General features: G+C 35.7%; 1 long non-coding RNA gene across 5 annotated transcripts in view; it reads right to left on the reverse strand.

Moving 5' to 3' along the window:
* Nucleotides 1–21,097, reverse strand: part of LOC140614649 (uncharacterized) — a 67,403-nt gene that overhangs the window by 39,411 nt on the left and 6,895 nt on the right. The gene's annotated exons all lie outside the window — the stretch shown is intronic.

Consider the following 21,097-nt stretch of genomic DNA (forward strand, 5'->3'; position numbering starts at 1 on the left):
TATAGGTAATAAACTGAGGTGGAAACAAATTGAAAGCTTAAGAAAAACCCTTGATTTAACCCTTGATTGATATGGGAAGAAAGTAGAACTGATGAGACAAATAAATTGCAAATATCAGACAGTGGTTATAAAACCAAGCATGTTTATTTCTCATTGGTATATATTCTTGAATATGGATCTATTTTCATTTTTGCCCTCTTTTTATCAGGTTGTTTCCTTCTTATTGGGTGATGAAAGCTTTTCATATTTTTTCTATACATGTTCTTTCTCAAGTATATATTTCACAAATAATTTTTCCTTCCATATGGCTTGTCTTTTCATTTCCTTAACAAGTTCTCTGGAAAAACAAACATTTCCAGTCTAAGAAATTGCATCCTATCTTAAGAAATATTTTACTAACCCAAGGTCACAGATTCTTTTCTAACTTTTTCCTTTAGAAAAAGTTTGATAGTTTAGCTTTCAGAGTCTACATAAATTAATTTCAAGTTAATTATTTTTACATAGTAAGAGATAAGTGCTGGATTCATTTTTCCCCTTATAGATATCCAATTGACTTAGTAGAATTTACCAAATGGAGTATTCTTTACCCATCACATTATCTTGAATCCTTTTGCCCAAAAAAGACAGTGCACTGTTAAGAATTTAACATCTTTTTTTTAAGATTTTATTTATTGATTTTTTTTTTTTTAATTTAGAGCATGTGAGCAGGGGGAGGGACAGAGGGATAGAATCTTAAGCAAGCTCCATGCCTATGCAAGCCTGACACAGGGCTCCATCTCATGACCCTGAGATCATGACCTGAGCTGAAACCAAGAGTTGGCAGCTTAACCAACTAGGCCACCCAGGCACGCCTGTGAGGGTGTGGTCTTAAAATCTGTTTTGTTCCATTGATTTTTATTTCTATGTTTACCCAGGTGAAAAAAAGTCTTGCTTAGTGCACCTTTAAGTAAGTCCTAAAATCATAAAGTCTCATATTTCCATCTTTTTATTCTTTTTAAAAATCATTATGGCTATCTTAAATTATTTGTGTTTTCATATAAATTTCAGATTCAGGCTGTGAGTTCCCCAGAAGGGAATTATAGTGGGAATTAATGAGTTTACAACTAGTAGATCAATTTGGGAATCAGGAGATCAATTTGGGAAGAACAAATTTCTTTAAACATTGTGTGGTATAATTCATGCCACTCAGTTTAATTTTTTTTTTTTTTTGTAGAAAAGAATATTTTATTGAAGCAGTTTCTCAATTAACAATGGACCAAAGTACAATTTGACTCAAACCTGTCCAACCAGCCTCAATTGCTAGTGAAAGAACCCAAACATACAGGATGGGGTGGGACCTTTAGGTCTTATTTCTGCCAATGTGGCAAAAAATAAATAAATAAATAAAAATAAAAAATAAAAAATAAAGGAAAAGAGGACAAAAGACAGACACAACCAGGTTTCCCCTTGCCCTGGGAGCTGGGTGGCAGCTGTGGCTCCTGCTCCAGATGGAATCCTGGAGGACAGGCTCCCCAACATTGGCATGGTATTCGATTGTTCAAACAATTTTATTCATAATAGCCAAAAGTTGGAAACAAGGTGCATGTCCATCAACAGGTTTATGGATAAAGAAATTGTGGAATAAGTATGCATTGAAATACTACAAAATAGAACTAATACATTTACAAGCAACCTCACAAATAAATTTCAAAGGCATAATGTACTAAAGACGCCACACTCAAAACACAATGGGTTTGTATCCATAGTAACAGCAGGCAGATCAGTTGTTGCCAGATGTCGCAGAGAAGAGGATAGGATTGCCTCTAAATGATTATGTGAGACTTTTCTAAGGTGATAGAAATGTTCCATATAGTTACGATTGTGATTGTATTCATACAACTGTCTACCATTGTCAAAATTCACTTAATTGCTTAATTGGGTGCAATATATATTTGTATTGATATAGTTCACTAAATAGTGTTGGCAGATGAGGTCCACCATGGACCTCGAAACATGCCTTCATGGTCTTTCTGAATATGCCAAACTTCAAGGCTTGTCAATCTTCTGACAGGGAGCACCGTCTCTAAATATTTGCCTAGACTACTCATTAGGGCAGGGATATCATAGGGTGAGCACCATGGAATTGTTTGCTCCTTGAGGAAGTTTCTTTCTTTCTTTTTTTGTTTTTTAATTAACAGGGCCAATATATGAAACGGAAATTCCAGAAGGCCAACCCAACTGTCAGCAAACTGCTAACTCCTCTTGTGATGAGGAACACAGAGATGAATGCAGTGTTTAGAATTATGACCCGATTGACCCACCTCAGTTCTCAGAAGTTCTGACTAAAATAAAACTGTGAGCTTTCTCAGGGCAAAAATAGTACCTCTTCCATCTTTGCAAATGCCCCATGTCATCTTTTTGGGAAGAGCCATTGAAAGAGATGCAGCCGCTCATGTTAGGAAAGGTCAGGAAATGGGAATGTGTGGCTCTTGCCCACACTGAACATGACTTAGGAAACAAAACATAAAGTTTCTTGCAACAAATATTATTTAAGCACATCTGGGGGAATATTAAGCTCAAGACAGATTGAAATATCCATAAAAAGCCTATAGTAGGACTGAATTGAAGGCAGAAAAAAGAAAGTTCATACTTAGAAATGACTGAAAAAATTTGCATTCACTGTGACCAAAGTTATTATTGAAATGTTCTTTTTTCTAGTCCATAAAGATAAAACTCTTCCTTTTGATCAATTTTGAAATATTGAATTCTAGTGGGTTGAGGCTCTTCAAAGTACTACCTTTGGTTAATCATGGATCTCTTATATATACTCAAAAATAACAAAAGGAGAACCTAGTAAAAGAGTAGGGTTTTCTTTAAAATCATTTAGGTGACTCTAATGTCTAATAATATATAATTATATGATTCCCTTCCACATATATCTAAGGGGAAATAAAATCCCACAGTTTTAATTAACACTTCTATGGCTTTTTGAAGTCCTTAGATAAAAGGTACTAACACAGTATAAAGTATTATAATGAATGTTCTAAAAAATGTAGATTTTAATTTGCTTTTCAATAGTGTTCCAAGATTTGAGAGTGTGTGTTACCACACAACAGGAGAACTGGTTATAATTAAGCACAAAGAGATAGCTCAAGTAAAATTATTCACATTGACTCTGAATTTAGTTACTAATGGAATTTAAGGGAAAAAAATCACAGAAATCATATTTTTTTTTTTGTGCTGAGGATGAATGATATTTAATGTGGTTGTCTCCTGGCTCTATTTAACTAATATTGGAATTAGAAAAAAGTGGATAAGGAAGAAGGATATGGCTCATTTGGAATTATACTCCCCATACACAAAATAATTGAATTACAATAATGGTTATAATGAAACATTACTAAAAAACAAACTTTTTCCCTTCGATATTGGATGCTTATAAGAAGGAGAAGCTTTGTAACTTTATGTATTTTTAAAAGTTATATTTATATTTCAACAAACACTTGTTGAAATCTCTTAGTGAGCAACGTGCTAGATCCTGAAGGGGTTATACATATTCAGACAGATTTATACTATTTTACATTTGAAGGAAAGGGGAAATTGTTATGTAAAGACTATAGCAATTTTTAGGTAATACTTGCTGCACAAACTTGGAACATATTATTATATTTCTGAGTCCTAATTTTGTAGTCCAAAAATTGTATCTAATTTTATATAAAATTTAATTCAGTCCCTTGAAAAAAAGAACATGAAACAGTTACTTCTGTTTTTCTTTCTAAAAAAATAATAATTCCCCTCTTTCTTAATACAGATGGGGAAGATATATTTGAAGGTATATTTGAAGATTTATCATTTACAAAATTTGGAAGCAAATAGCTTGCACTAGAATTCAAGCTCAATATTGGGTTGGTTTTATAATATTCAGGAAGATACTTATACTCTCTCTGCTTTAGTGTTCTCATTTGTAAAATGAGAATAATTACATATTTTTTATTTTATGAGTATTGAGTGAGTTTATTCATGAAAAGTGATTAGAATAGCACTTTCTGCAATTTAAGTTTCCAGCGAAGTATTTTTAATTAATATTTAGCTATTATTACTGTTATTATTGGGTTTTTAAAAAGCTCTAAAAACAAATTTTCTGTGCTACTCTGTGAAATATAAAAGCAGTTAGTTAGGCAACAGTTTTAAGAAATTTGGGAAACAAGTAAATAAAAATAATAAGTAATGCTCATGCAAATAGAAATTCAATTTTAAACCCATAAAGGTTAGTTCAGAAATACTAAAAAGAAACGCAGAACTTCATAAAGTAAAATTCATGGAGAATCTCCCTTAGGCTATCAAGATGGGATAGAAACAGTTCCTGGACAATTAAATTTGGAGACAGAGAAGAAGCATTCTCTATGAAAATGGATTTGTAATGACCTTGCTCTGCAAGTAGGTGTCTTCTACAAATTATTCTGTTTTGGATATTCCAAGCAGACCAAAGTGAACTTAGGTCCCCAAGCATGAAAGTCATTAACTTGTATTGGGATGTGAGTGGGGAAGAGGGTATGTGGGACTGAGAGGAAGAAATTACAGGCTAAAAGGGTAGATCAGGGCCAGACTGTAAGGAGCCCTGTTTAGACTGGATCTGGCAACTGTTGACCAAATGGAAATCAATACAGCAGAATTTTATTCATGCCTTTCCCTCTTCACATGAACAAAGTCCCCACAGTGAACTGGGTACAGGTCACTCACTGGCCATGGAACAATCATGAGCAACAAGGATCAGAAAACATCAACGTTACTGCTACTGGACCCCCAAGACCAGGTTCTTGAGTCTCAATGTCATAGAAATGAACACTAAGCTGGAGAGAGAGAAAACAGGCAGAGTTCATCAGACATGGTTTGTATACAAGGGGGCTGGCAAGAAAGAGGAACGTCGCTTCCCCAAGGTGTGGCATGCCGGGCTTAGAAAGGCACTTTTCCCAACAGTGCCAGGCAGGGAGTAGGGATGTCTTTCATTCCTGGGGTCATTCTCCTGCGGTTGTTACTTTCTAGTGGACACAAGACAATCACAGGATGCCCTTCTCCATGGTTGACATTCTCACAGAGCTCCCAGAGAATAGAAATACTTGTGCAAGCAGCCTTTATACTGTTGCTTCTGATCCTGCTCAGACAACCATTCCTGCCTGTCTGCTGTTACCTCTCATTTGTTCTCTTTCCCAGAAGGAGATGTTTGTCTCTACGAGTAGGAGAATTTTTACCCCTTGCTTCACAGGAACTAAGTCCCTCTTGCCTGCCCTAGACTGTCTCACTGATTCGTTGTAGGACATGTGTGAGGGAGGGGGGCTGGGAAGATACTGACCATCCTAAAGAATTGTGGATTTGTGTCAATAAGCTTGGGCTGGAAACTTAGGGAGCACATGTGATATTCAGGTGCAGGTAACCAGCTTTCACTTAGAAATGAGTGCCTGGTTTTCAAGAATAAAAGATGAGCTGTTAGATAGAAAATGAATCAATGTGCTAGGAAAAGCAGAGCTGCAGCCTTGGGTCTGAGTGTGGTCACTGAAGAGGAAAATACAGGGAAGATGAGAACAGAGCATACTGTGAACTTCGCAAGTTGTGGAATAAATACTAGGATGCAGAGCCAAATGGGTAGGTAGGCAGACACATAAGTGAATCATCAAGACAGCGAGACGTCCCAGATGATTAGGCAACAGAAGATTTTCTGTGGGGCAGTTGTATGTGCAGCGTGACAGGCTACAGAAAAGTCCATGAGAAACCAGGGAGAAGAGAAGCCATTTAATTTGTCTTCTTAATTTATGATTCTTTTATCTTTCTGTCCTTATCAATATCTAAACTGTCTTTAAATTCTTTCACTGTCAAAGTTGAGGAACAGAAGCAGCCTTTAGCTATGGTTTCAATACCTGGTGTCAATGTTAAAAATATGTCTCATGGATGCTGTTATATGTTATTAGAATCAGTTTACTAATCCTCTTGTTCACCAAATGTTCACTTCATTCTTAATACAGAATAACTGCTTTTCCATGCACTAGAAGTATGATGATTAAAAAGAAAATTCCCCCTTCTTGGAATTCATATTACAAATGGAAATATTAAAAGTCATATATAAATATAAAAAGGTAATTGTAGACAGCAGTAGATGCTATGAAGAAAATAGCTGCAAAAGAAGCTAGAATGTAGGAGATTTAATTGATGGAAGCAATTTTTCATCCCTCTCTAAAGCCACCCCTTTGCATATAATTAAAGGTTTTTCTCTATCCCCATCAAGATATGGAATATATTCCCCATCCTACTGTTCCTGAAACTGGCCACTTAATTTACATTGGCAAGTGAGATGTCAGCATATATAATATAAGCAGACACTTATAAGGAGCTTATGCTTGGATTTTCTATATCACTTCTCCATCATCATAAAAAGATGTGCCTGGAGAAAAAAAATTGGAAGATACCTCCTCCCCAATTTCAAATTGTACTATAAATCCACCGTAAACAAGGCAGGATAGGTACTGGTGAAAGTATAGACATATAGATCAATGCAGCAGAATAGAGAACCCAAAAATAGGTCCACATAAATACAGTCAACTGATCTTTGCAAAAGGAACAACACAATCCAAGAGAATGAATGATCTTTTCAACAAATGATGCTGGAAAAATTGAACATTCACAGACAGAAAATTCAACCTAGAAACAGACTTTATACCTTCCCGAAACATCACTCATAATAGATAATAGATCTAAGTTTTAAAAAATAAGAACCCATAAAACTTCTGGAAGAAAAAATAGGAGAAACTCTCTGTGGACTTGGGTTTGATGATTTTTTTATTTTTTATTTTTTTTTAGCAAAACATGATCCATGGGGGAAAAACTAATACATTGTTATTTATATTCATAGCCAGAAACAATAAAAATATATGAATAAATCTTTAAAGTGTATTGCCATGTGAAAGAAGCTAGTCTGAAAAGGTGACATAGTATATGATTCCTATTATATTAAGTTTTATAAAAGACAAAACAAGAGTGTTGGTACAGAGATCAGTGTCTCCTCCTGAGCCTAATGGTTCAGAGGAAGAGGGACAGAGCTGAATAGATGAAGTACAGGGCAATTTTTAAGGAGGTGAACAATGATTCTGTATGATACTGCAATGGGGGAACAACTGACCCTCTCTCTTTGTAAGAACACATAGACTTTAAGCACAAAGAGTAAAACTTACAAATTAAAAACAAATCTCTGGGAAGCCCAGGTGGCTCAGTGGTTTAGCACCGCCTTCGGTCCAGGGCATGATCCTGGAGTCCCAAGATCAGGTCCCATGTTGGGCTCCCTGCTTGGAGCCTGCTTCTCCCTCTGCCTGTGGCTCTGCCTCTCTCTCTCTCTCTCTCTCTCTCTCTCATAAATAAATAAATAAATAAATAAATAAATAAATAAATAAAATCTTTAAAAAAATAAAATAAAAACAAATCACTTAAGACATTGGGAAATCATGGCCTAGAATGCAGGATATGAAAAATAGCAGCCTAGCTACATTACAAATATATGAAACAATGGCACCAAAGGGGTTGAGATGACAATGAGCTGAGGTAGGTCATTTTGGAAATGAATAAAGTGTCAGTAAGACCGAATGCTGAGTGAAGTAAGTCCATCATATGGACTATGGAGAAGGACAATCATCATATCATTTCACTCATAGGTGGAATATAAGGAATAGTGAAAGGGGCTATAAGGGAAGGGAGAGAAACTGAGTGGGGAAAATATGAGAAGAAGACAAACATGAGAAACTCCTGACTCTGGGAAACAAACAAAGGGTTGCAGAAGGGGAGGTGGGGGGGGTTGATAACTGGGTGACGGGCACTGAGGAGGGCACTTGATGGGATGAGCACTGGCTGTTATACTATATGTTGGCAAGTTGAATTTAAATAAAATACTAAAAAAATAAAATAAAAAAATTCAATGATTAAAAAAAAAAGACTGAATGCAAAAGGAACTCTACAGAGGCACTGTTGTCTAGGTGGCAGACGTGTTTCCCTCGGGGACAAGATTTGAGAATTATGACCCTGAAATTGAACGATTAAATAAATAAATGGAAGATGATAGGAACTTGGTTTCTTATTGTTGGAGTGAGAATTTAGAGATGAGTGAGAAAAAGGAGTTTAGAATGACCCAGAATTGGAGTAATCAGAATGGATTCATATTTTACTTAATATACAGGTAGCTACCTATAGAAATATTTATGAATCTGGGATACATATGGTCAGTACCAATGAAAATATTTCCTTCGTTAGCTGAGTGAGAGTAAAACAATAGCACCCTAGGAGCAATGATTATGTCTGGTGGCTAAATATTGGTTTCTAAAGCCATCCCCCGCTAAGGGTACAAAGGCTTCTTGGAGAAAGACTGGTTCTAGGACTAGGGTTGGAAACATACTAGACGATCTTACAGTGCTAGAAAGTAAGAAGTGCTTAACAAAAACAAACCTATCGCAGTCATGGAGGTGTGTTAGAAGTGTTCAGGAACCAACTGAAATGGGAAAGAGTCCCCAACTGCCAAAGCTCACACGATTTGCACAATGAAAAGAAATAAAAATAATTTTGCATTATAACTCAGAGTTTAAAATAAATATCCATAAGTCCATAGTGAGAGAAATAAATGATTGAAGACCTAAGTTAATGAGAGGGGAGAGTGATAAATGCAACTCCGGTCCAGGAGAATTCCAGATAATTTATATAGATACTCTGCCTTCAAGGAGTTAGAGTCCAACTCTTTACCCCTTAAGTGTCCTCCTGCAGAGAGCAACTTCTTTCCCCAAAGTATAGACAGAAATGGGAACAGAGTCATTTTATAGGGATCTCACTATAGAAATCTCAAACACTACCTCAGCAATGTGATTAAGTCCAACATCAGTAGTGGTTAAATCATGTTGACAGCATGTATCTTTGATCATAGGAGATGAAAATGACATTTTATCTTCGTGGTTTTCCTCCCTGAAACTTGTGGCCCTCATCTAATCATGAGAAACGCATCAGACAAATCCCCTTAATGGACATTCTGGAAAATACCTAGCCAATAACTCCTCAAAGTTGTCCATGTTCTGAAAACAAAGATAATGTGAGAAATTCACACACAGGGGTGCCCGGGTGGCTCAGTCGGTTTCAGTTAAGCATCTGCCTTTGGCTCCCTCAGGTCACTATCTCAGGGTCCTGGGATGGAGCCCCATGTCGGAGCAGGGAGGCTGCTTCTCCCTCTCAGTCTGCCCGCCACTCCCTCTGCTTGTGCTCTCTTTCTCTCTATTAAATAAATAAAATCTTAAAAAAAAAAAAAAGAAACAGACAAAACAAGCTTAAGGAGGTATAATGACTTAATGTAATGAGGTGTCTTAGGACCCTGAAAAAGGATATTAGGTGAAAAATAAGAAAAACAAATCAAGTGTGGACTTTAATTATAATGTATTGATATTGGTCCATTAGTTATGTCAAGTGTCACTTGCTATTATAAGATGTTAAAAATGGTAGGAGATAAAGTTTGGAATAAGAGACCAGTGTTTAAATACTGACCCCTATCACTTTCTGGTTATGCAACTTGGACAATTTACTAAACTCTCTAGGCCTCGAATCTCACTTCTGTAAAATGAGGATAATGTCAGAAACTTCCTCATATGATTGTCGTGAAAATTAAATTAGTAGGGTTCCTAAAACACTTAGGATATTAGTGATATGCAGTAAGTGTGTATATTTGATAAGTAAAAATGAATTTGGTTTCTAGTTCCCTTTTACTTGCTATTTACGTATCATAAAAAGAGGCAAAATAAGCAACCCTGAAAGCTTGAGATCTGACAGGGATAGTAGATTTTAGCAGGAGTAGCAAATATGCCATAAGCTCATAGGATTTCCATTATTTAAATTGCTGAGGGCCACAGTGAATCTGATATAAAGATGCTAAGGGATCTTGGGAGCTGAAATATTACAGAAAGAGTAAGTCTAGGTGATTACTGAAATTTTGATTAATGTCCTATGTTGTGATAGATTTGATCCTATTCCTAAAAGAATCATCTGGTTGCATTATTGTTGCATTAAAGTGCTAAAAACACAATAAAAGCACATGATTTCAGAGTGTTAAACCAACAAAAGACTCATGAGGACCAAGAGCCTTTATTAGAGCTGTTTTATTTTAAATGACATTAACTTAAAAATGCATAATTTCAGTATGAATTTTTCTAATGTTCATAATATCATACAACCCAACTTCAAACACAAGTAAATGTGAAATAGAAACACAACGGAGCCAGAAAAAAGAAATAATAAGGTGTGACTTGGGGTGTGGCTGTAAGAATGCATGTGGAAGGCAGGAGAAAACTGCACCAATAATAAGGTCATAATATTCAAGGTACTTGCATAGCTGAGGTGTAAATTTAATTCTGACCTTCCTTGAAGCCAAATTAAAGTAAAACATAGCCTGTTTTACAATCCTTGTTATCAAGGACTAGAAAAGATACCAGAGACATAGAAGGAGCAAAGCTATTGCAAGCAATAAGCTCGAAAATAAAACTCTCACAAACCAAGGTCATAGCTCAACTCAAGAAAATGAATTATTTCAGAAACCAAGATAATATGGTCCAAATTCATGGCTCTTCTTAAAACAAGGATAAAGATAAAATATTTTAATAGTTTTCCTCCTAACACACACAAAGTGGGATGAAAAACCAAAACTTTCTTTTTTTTTCCTATGGTCTACGTTCCACATCCTTGTTCTCACCCACACTAAAGAATGAGCTAAAGTGCAAATGACAGAAAGTCAGTTCCATCCTCTCCAATCTGTGAGGCGAGCAGTTTCCTCAGTGTTGTATTCTTCACAGCTAGCAGTGTCTGACACGCAGTATTTTGTGTAATAAACTATTTAAAATGTTGTCTAAAAATTAAGTCTTGAGTAGTCCTGGGCTAAACTAAGGGGGTATGAGGGCCATCATGGAGATCCCCGAGTGTTGCCTAATCCTCAGACAATTTGTCCAGTGATAAAGCCTGGTGGGAAAGTCTGAAGCAACAAAAGCTAAGTGGGAGGATATTCATGCCCATGTAGATGCCTCCTTCTAGAGAGACAGCTGGGGACTGTACTACAGCAGGAGAGATCCAGAAGATCAGATTCTTCAAACATGTCGCTGAAAACAGATCCAGCAAACACTTGGTTCATTAAAAACACATGACCTCTCCAGAGTCATAATGAAGAAGCATGGAATTTCTCCAAAAATTAGGGATCTTTGGTAAGACATTTATGAGGAACTTTGGTCATAGGAGCATGATAAAGAGGCCTTGAGAGCAAAGCAATGAGGACAGGACGCGTAACACGTTTGCGATTGGCAAAAAGTGAACCAGGGTCAGAAAATTCTTGGAGAAACCTCTATACACAAGAGGTTATTATTTTAACTATTATTAAAAATATGTAACTTGCCCGTCACTTCGGAAACAGTAATAATGCACAAATGTGTTTCGACATAATGATTAGAACTATGAGTAGTGACCCCCACACTGAGTTGTATATAGTCACCCTACAGGTGCATACGATGGTTTGTGGAAAGAATCTAGTGCACCTTCTCCTCCTCCTCTTCCTCTTCATCCTCCTTCTCCTCCTCCTCCTCTCTCTCTCTGTGTATATATATATCAAACACATATGGTCAATATATAAAATATATATCAAATATTTTGATAATTGGTATATAGAGGATTTGTATATTTATAAAAACAGATAAATAAAATATTTGATAATTTGTATATAAAGGATTAGTATATTTATAAAAATAAATAATATATAAATAATTTAACCATTTATATAAATATGTGCCTGGTATATGTGTGTGTGTGTCTAATCCTTTACTCTTTTCTAATTGGAAACTTGATTTACAATAAATATGTAACATAGCATATTAACAATAGTAATATATTGGTAATATCCCTCACTTATTGAGTGTTTAATATATCCCACCATCATTATTAGTACTTTACGTGTATTCAACAATTCAGTCCTCACAACAAGGATGTGTCTGTACATATGTCGTTACTGAATAAAATTGGTACCATTATTAGTCCATCTCTTAGGATGGAGTTAGCAGTAGGACCCACCGAGAAAATAATTTACCTAAGGCCACACATCTAGAAAATGACAGAGGCATAATTCAAATCTAAGCAGTCCGGCTCCGGAATCGGTGCTGCTGAACTACAGGAATACAGGTGTTTAAGGTATAATTGATAACATATAAGCATGTTTCGGGGTGTGTGCTCAAGAAATCTGATAAAAAAGACCAAAACTATCTTAATGTGTTTAAGATTATTTATCTCATGAGACTAATGAATTAATGAAATGGAAACACTTGATAGTGGTTGCAAGAACTGCTCTAGGATTGAATACAGTTAATACACCAACTCGGCTGCTTTGCAAATATGTGTAAAGCACACGCATTCTGTTCAGGGGCACTGATCTGTACACTGAGGGTAATACTTGATATTTACAGCTCACATACACAGATCATGTCTGCTTGTCACTTTACCATCTTTCTAAGGAGGTTGAAAGTCAACACTCCCTGAACACACACAGACACCCACCCACACACACACACCCAAAACATTAAAATTAAGGTTAACCTTGACCTCAGGTTTTTGTGGCAACATCTGGTCCTGTCAATGGTAACATCTTGTGATTAACATTGAGAGAACTGGCCTTGAATCACTATCATATGTGTAAGGAGCTGATTTAGTTTCTAAATTACACGGAAATGGCTTGGCATAACATCTGGTTAATGTGCTACTAAAAATGAATTTCATTTTAATAGATTAAAGTTATATAAGTCTCCTTTGGGAAGAAGAGCAGACAAATTGAATTTTCTCAAAAGTAAGAATTGTGTGTAATACAAATTTCTGAAATGGGAAATTTTTATTAAGTGGGGTGTATGTGATACTTTCAGACGTAAAAATCTAAAATAATGAGTATTTCTTACAATATCTTTTATCAGTTTCCTCTCTTCTTTCAAGAGAACATAGTTTTCTTTCTATTTCTATTTCTTTCTATTGTCTTTTTAGGTACGTATGTATGTATTTTTGGTGCGTATAATGGGAGAATGGAGGGATCTGTTCCATTTCTATCTTTGATGACGGGTTTTGGATGAGATTGCTTCATATCTATAATACTGACCTATGATTACTTAAGTCAAGCTCATGTTTCCATCAGAGTTTTTCAATTTTCTGTAGTATCTATTTTACAGATGGTAAATTCAAAATACTTTTGTGAGTGGTTGAGAACTTGATGATGCCTCCTACGTCCTTTCTCCCTTAATTGAGTGTTAAAGTCTATGGATAGACTTAAGGTGAATAATTATATTATGCATATATAAAAATGGGTACATTTTTCTCTGGAGAGGATTTGTGGCTTTCCCAAGATTCTCAAATGAGCAAGCATCAGGAAAAGAAACAGGAATAAGTGTAATGTTTTAGATGAACATTGAATTTCTCAAAAAAGTCATTCCAGTAGCAGTTAGTTTTCTCAGGGTCAGAACTAAGTTGTTACAGGATCTAAACCACTCAGTTAGTGACTTCAGTTAATTGATCTCTAAAGCAAGTACTTTGGAACAAACTCACGTTAAGTGTCTTTTCTAACTAAAAGAGCCAATGAGTGTTTGGATTCATGACAAAGTAGCAAACACTTCTAGCTCATGTGGAGAAATAGAGAAAATATTCTCATTTAAATTTACGTAACCAATGGTTATTTATTTCAACTTTCTAAAGTTATTATTTATTGAAGTTGTTAATAAGTAATAACTTTGTTTCTAAAGTTACTGTTATTTTTAAAGCCAAAGTTATTATTTCTTATATATGGGCTATTTATTAACATTGTAAATTTTAATATATATTTAGCAACTGCCCATAGGACAATGATATGCAATTCTATTTATTAATGGAATTTTGATCGATCCTCAGTCGACTTTTAGGTATTTTCAAGAAATTATTGTGTAAAAGATCTGGTAAATGCTATCTCATATTATTCCTTCTTACTTGGAATCTATTATCTTTTTAAAACAGTATGTGTACACACACACCACGTGTGATGTCCTGTCATTTATGATAGTCCTGTTATGTTTTTTACATGATTATAAGATGTGGAAGCTTTCCTGGAATATCTAAGCCCATGAAGAAAAGCAGCAACAAGGTGTCAATATAATTTCATTATATGTATTCTCCTACTTCATTCAATTTTTCATAGATCTTTAATAACAACCTATTAAATTAAAGGCATTTGTAGTATATATTTATTTAGTGAAAAAGAGAAGAGAGCCTAAGTGGCAGAGGGTGGAGGGACAGAAGGAGAGGGAGAGAGAATCCCAAGCAGGCTCCATGCTCAGGGGGAGCTCAACACAGGGTCGATCTTACAACCCTGAGATCATGACCTCGGTCAAAATCAAGAGTTGGATGCTTAAGGGACTGAGCCATGGAGGTGCCCCTAATCTGCGTGCCATTTGAGAAGTGTTTTCTCGGCCCTATTGTCCCATCCTTATTTTCTTTCTCTCTTCACACCTTTGGTTCCATTCTTCATTTAGCTAAAGAGACACCACATACAAATTAAGATAGTATCTCGGACTTCGTGAGGCTTATATTAAACAGTCTGCTAAAAATAGTTTCTTATTCACACAACCCTATGTCTCGCCCATAGTGGTGTGCCAAAATGTATTTAGGCATTATATTTCACATGTCTGGAACTTCACCTTTACTATTAGAATTTATCGTAAGAAATAATTAGATCATTTCAGTGGTTCTCTTCTTAGCTATTCAGTCTGCTTCAAAGCAGTGATTGTCTTCTCCACTAACTTTCAGGACCAAGCATATCACAATATATATATATATATATATATATATATATATATATATATATATATAAGTTTTTATTTAAATTCCAGTTAGTTAACTTATGGTGTCATAGTAGTCCCAGGTGTGCAATAGAGTGATTCAGCACTTCCCTACATCACCCAGTGATCGTAGCAGCAAGCACACTCCTTAATCCCCATCAATAGTTTACCCACTCCCCCACCCACCTCCCCTCCAATAACCATCAGTTTATTTCCTGTAGTTAAGAGTCTGTTTCTTGGTTTGCCTTGCTCTCCCATGTTTGTTTGTTTTTTTTTTTTTTTTATCCCTTTGCATGTTTGGTTTGTTTTTTACACTTCCACATATGAATGAAATCATATGGTATTTGTCTTTCTGTGACTGATTTCTTTCCCTTAGCACAATAGTCTTCAGCTACAGCTATGTCATTGCAAGTGGCAAGATCTAGCATGTCATATTTTTCTTGCAAGTACTTTAACTGGGTGTATTATTGTGATATATATAGTAAATTACATAACAACAGGCACCAACCAACAGGACTGATGCTGCTTCTATGCTTGAGTCCAGGAATGCTCTGTTGGAAGAGTTATTAACCATTTAGTGTCTGGATAATAGCAAGTCCAGGCAATTCAGAGGAATGGGCCAGGATGACCTACGTAGTGACTATTTACCAAGTAATACAGAAGCATTTCAATATTTTAAGCATTCTTAATGCTATCCTGGCACATACATTTATATAACAGTCTTCTTTATAGCAGATTTGTCTCTCCACCTGTGCTGTTTATTGCTCATCACTCTCACTAGATAATATTCTCCAACACCATAAACACTGTCTCTGTTCTAAGAACTAAACTATAATAGCTAGAGATGACTAATGAATAAATAGATTACCTATACTGGTGCTTGATATTTCACTATATATGTCTTCTATTAAGAAAAAAATGTCCTAAAAAATGTCCTATACTCTCTTCCAAAGTACCTAGAATTATTTTTTACCGATTTTTTTTTAAGATTTTATTTATTTACTCATGAGAAACAAAGAGAGAGAGGCAGAGACATGGGCAGAGGGAGAAGCAGGCTCCCTGTGGGGAGCCCAATATGGGACTTGATCCCAGGACCCCAGGGTCATGACCTGAGCTGAAGGCAGATGCTCAACCACTGAGCCCCCCAGGTGTCCCATTTTTTTCTTGATTTGTATTTGGAAAGCCTAGTTTTTATATTTGTTTTTTTTTATTTTTTATTTTTTGTATATTTTTTATTGGAGTTCAATTTGCCAACATATAGCATAATACCGAGTGCTCATACTGTCCAGTGCCCCCTTCAGTGCCCGTCACCCAGTCACCCAATCCACCCGCCCACCTCCCCTTCCACTACCCCTTGTTCGTCATCCAGAATTAGGAGTCACTCATGTTCTGTCTCCCTCTCTGATAATTCCCACTCATTTTCTCTCCTCTACCCTCTAATCCCTTTCACTATTTTTTATATTCCCCGTATGAATGAAGCCATATAATGTTTGTCCTTCTCTGATTGACTTCTTTCACTCAGCATAATACCCTCCAGTTCTATCCATGTTGAAGCAAATGGTGGGTATCCGTCCTTTCTGACAGCCGAGGAACATCCCACTGTATACATAGACCACATCTTTATCCATCATGTGTTGATGGGCACCGAGTCTCCTTCCACAGTTTGGCTATTGTGGACATTGCTACTATAAACATCGGGGTGCAGGTGTCCTGCCGTTTCACTGAATCTGTGTCTTTGGGGTGAATCCCCAGCAGTGCAATTGCTGGGTCGTAGGGCAGGTCTATTTCTCACTCTTTGAGGAACCTCCACACAGTTTTCCAGAGTGGCGACACCAGGTCACATTCCCACCAACAATGCAAGAGGGTTCCCCTTTCTCCACCTCCTCTCCAACATGTGTGGTTTCCTGTCTTGTTAATTTTCCTTATTCTCACTAGTGTGAAGTGGGATCTCATCATGGTTTTGGTGTGTATTTCCCAGATAAGCCTAGTCTTTATAAGTAGGAACATTCCACCTAGTTGAGAACTTGGCAGAGCTTGAATCCACTCCATAACAGAAGAAAGAATACTTCTCAAGGAGTTATTATGGTTCATCATGAAGTTAACCTGACAGACAATGGCTATGGTTTATTAATACTATAAAATATTAATATTAAAAATTAATACTATATAAAATCTTGCTAAGGAGCTAGGGATAAAATACATAACTAAATTGTATAGATGCTGGGGATCCTTGGGTGGCTCAGTGGTTTAGCGCCTGCCTTCCACCCAGGGTGTGACCCGGGGTCCTGGAATCGAGTCCCACGTTGGGCTCGCCCCAGGGAGTCTGCTTCTCCCTCTGCACCTCTCTCTCTCTCTCTCTCTTTCTCTGTGTGTGTGTCTCTTTTGAATAAATAAAAATTTTAAAAAATTTTTTATAGCTGGCACAATTACTAAGTCAGTAGTGAATATATTCCATAGATACTTTTATCTAATTGAGTATTATTGAAGATAATGGTCTTTTTTTTTTTGACTGTCACCTTTTTAAATTTAAATTTAAATTCAGTTAAGTAACATATAGTGTACTAGTTTCAGAGGTAGAGTTTTGTGATTCATCAGTTGCATACAACACCCAGTGCTCATCCTTCATGCCCGTCACCCAGCTACCTCATCCCCCCACTCACCTCCCCTCCAGCAACCCTCAGTTTCCTATAGTTAAGAGTCTCTTCTGGTTTGCCTCCCTCGCTGATTTTGTCTTATTTTATTTTTCCCTCCCTTCCCCTTGATCCTTAATTTTGTTTCTTAAATTCCACATATGAGTCAAAATCATATGGTATGTGTCTTCTCTGATTGACATATTTCACTTAGCATTGTACCATATCCATATCTTTACAAATGGCAAGGTTTCATTCTTTTTGCTGGGTGAGTAATATTCCATTGTGTATATACACCACATCTTCTCTCTCTCTCTCTCTCTCTCTAATGTGCCTAAATACCATTTCTCTTCCTTTTTAATTTATTTTTTGCTTTTGTCATTTTTAAAAAGATTTATTTATTTATTTGAGAGAGTGAGAGAGAGAAGTGAGAGGGGCAGAGGAAGACGGGAGAGAGAATCTCAAGCAGATTCCTGCTGTGTGTGGAGCTAAATCTGGGGCTCAACCCCACAACCTTGAGATCATGACCTGAATTGACACCAAGACTTGGACTCAACCAACTGAGCCACCCAGGTGCCCCTACCCTCCCTTTTTAATGTAGCATTTAACTCTCTAATGTACTATAATTATGTTTTTTGAGATTTTAAAAATTTATTTGGTTACTAAGCATTGCCTATATCCACCCTCTTGAATATACACTAGATCAAGCAAGGAATCATGTCTCTTGTTCACTGATGTAAACATTTAAAACATAGAAGGGCCTTCATAAATATTTAGTTGAATGAATATATGATTGTTACACTGTGATATGCCATAGAAAGTTGTAAGATTTTAGATCCTGTAGTAAAAGTTGTTATCAAAACACTTCAATGGAATTGAATTAGTGCTCAATAAATAATACATACAATAATAATAGTACTAATATTAATATAAAGATATATGGTCTCATGTTTTTGGTAATCCGATTGCTACCAATTTATTTGACATCTAGTCATCTTGTTTCCCAGATATAAAATTTTCCTCAAGTATTGGAGTCATTTTCTGTAATATTGTTGACATTTTTTATATCTCTCCTAATTTTTATTCTATTTGTTTTATCAATTTGTTACATCAGTTACCAAGAAAATTGTGTTAAAATCTTAAAATCTATCATGTTTGTGAATTTGTCCATTTATCCTTCTAGTTTTGAGAGTCACCTTTTAATTGTAAAACAGATAACTTCCAAAATATATTTGCTAATGATGCATATGTTATACTTACATTTTCAAATATACGTCAGTATAAACATTAAGATTAAAAGAAATTTCATGGACCAGTTGCAATCAAGAATTATTTACTCAAATAAGGATGTGTGCACATATGATAAAGTATAGATCTCTTCAGTGGATAAGCTAGAAAGGGAGAAGTTACGGAATCTGGCTTAAGACTCTTGAACCCATATTTTAAAAGACTAATAAATTTAAAATGGATATTTAATAGATAAATTGAGTTAAAAAGTTATATAATATAGCACATTTACTTAGTGTACAAGGAAATATGAAAATGAAGAAATCACAGTTTTTTTTTTTTAATGTTTATTTATTTATGATAGTCACAGAGAGAGAAAGAGAGAGAGGCAGAGACACAGGCAGAGGGAGAAGCAGGCTCCATGCACCGGAAGCCCGATGTGGGATTCGATCCCGGGTCTCCAGGATCGCGCCCTGGGCCAAAGGCAGGCGCTAAACCACTGAGCCACCCAGGGATCCCAACACTGTTATTCTAAAAATAGATTTCAAGGAGGAGGGCAAGGACTTGAGTTCTGATTCTGGTTCTATCTCCAAGCACATAAGCCTGAAAATGATGTTAGTTCTCCATGTTTCCATCACCCCTCACCCACGAAGAAGGAATAACAATGTCATTCTATCAATCTGATGGGTAACGCTGATATTGAGGCATTAGATCAAGTTAGATCCTAGAAGTATAATACAATTGACAAGCATAAAATATTTTGCAAATGCCAAATTTTCTTAAAATCATTTAAACTGTTAAAAACAGTTACCCAGAAAAATCTCCCTAATTTGAAGGTCTATATGCCCCCCCTCTGCGTATTTCAGCATTATTTACAGTAGGCAAACTATGAAAGTTGTGTTAATTGTCCATCGATAGATGAATGGATAAAGAAAGGTGGTCTATATACACAATGGAATATTATTCAGCCATATAAAAGAATGAAATCTTGCCATTTGTAAAGATGGATGGAACTAGATAGTATTATGCAAAGTGAAATAAGTCAGAAGAGAAAGACAAATACTATTTGATTTTACCCGTATGTGTAATTTATGAGACAAAACAGAGGAGCAAAGGAAAAGAGAGAGAGAGAAACCAAGAAACAGACTTTTAACTATAGAGAATAAACTGAGGGTTACAGAGGGGAGGTGGGTGGGGAGATGGGTGAAGTAGGGGATTGGGATTAAAGAGCACACTTATCATGATAATAAAATAAAATAAAATTATAAAAAATGTGAGAAAGTGAATGGAAACCTAAACTGTGACCTGCTTATGCAGTGGAAAGCTACTAGTTATTACATCAATGACCTACTGAAATACACCGCATAATGAATGGATCTCAGGAATATTATGCTGAATGAATGGAAGAAGTTTATAATTTGAATGGAAGAAGTTTATAATTTGAATGGAAGAAGTTTATTCATATGAATATTCTAGAACAGGAAGAAGTTTATTCTGGAATATTCTAGAATTCTACAGTTTTAGAATCAGAAAAAAATTTCTCTGGGGTGATGGAAATGTTCTATAATCTGGTTGCATTAGTTCTTATATGGATTTAGATATTTGTCAACTATAAAGCTGTACTCTCAAATCTACACATTTTTTTGTATTTGGTATATAAGTCATAATTTAATAAACTATGTTTCAATATAGCATGGTTCTTCAAAGATAAATAGACAAACCACTTAAAAATTAGAAAAAACAAAAAAAATGAAATCATAAAATGTGAGATTCAGCAGAAAAGTCTTTTTTCATTTACTTGTTTACTTTAATTTTTTTTTAAATGTTTAATAATGAACTCTGGAGTAAATATCTTTGCTTTATAGGGTCTGAGTATAATTTTTCTCTATATTTGACAAAGGCCTTTCAGCACATTATTGTATATAGAACTTAAAATACACATAATTCACAATAAGATTATCTGGGGCTTATTCCAGTCTCTACAAAGCATGATCACAATCTTTGTGTTCATACAAGACTTAAAGATCGAAACACAATAAGCTGTTCTGTTTGCCTGTGGGATAATATCGAGTTTAGATCAGTGATTTTGGCTTTCATAAAAAATATTTATAATTATATCCCCATTTCTTAGCCTTATTGCTTCCTCATAAACCTCTGAAAAGACTGATTTCCACTGAACTGCTTCATTTGGCATTGCTCTTGTCTTACAGTTAGAGAGGTCACATATCAGAAATAAGAGCTCTCAGGTAGGGCCGAAATGTTTATCCAGCTTGCCTTAACGGTTACATTGATTTTGTCTACTGCAGTCCCCTCAGCACTTAATTTGTTTTTGTATCGTGATCTGGAATTCACAGCTAGAAAATTAACAAATAAACTCCT

The sequence above is a fragment of the Canis lupus genome, chromosome 23, assembly GCF_048164855.1.
Source record: "Canis lupus baileyi chromosome 23, mCanLup2.hap1, whole genome shotgun sequence".
In the NCBI taxonomy this organism is placed as follows: Eukaryota; Metazoa; Chordata; class Mammalia; order Carnivora; family Canidae; genus Canis; species Canis lupus.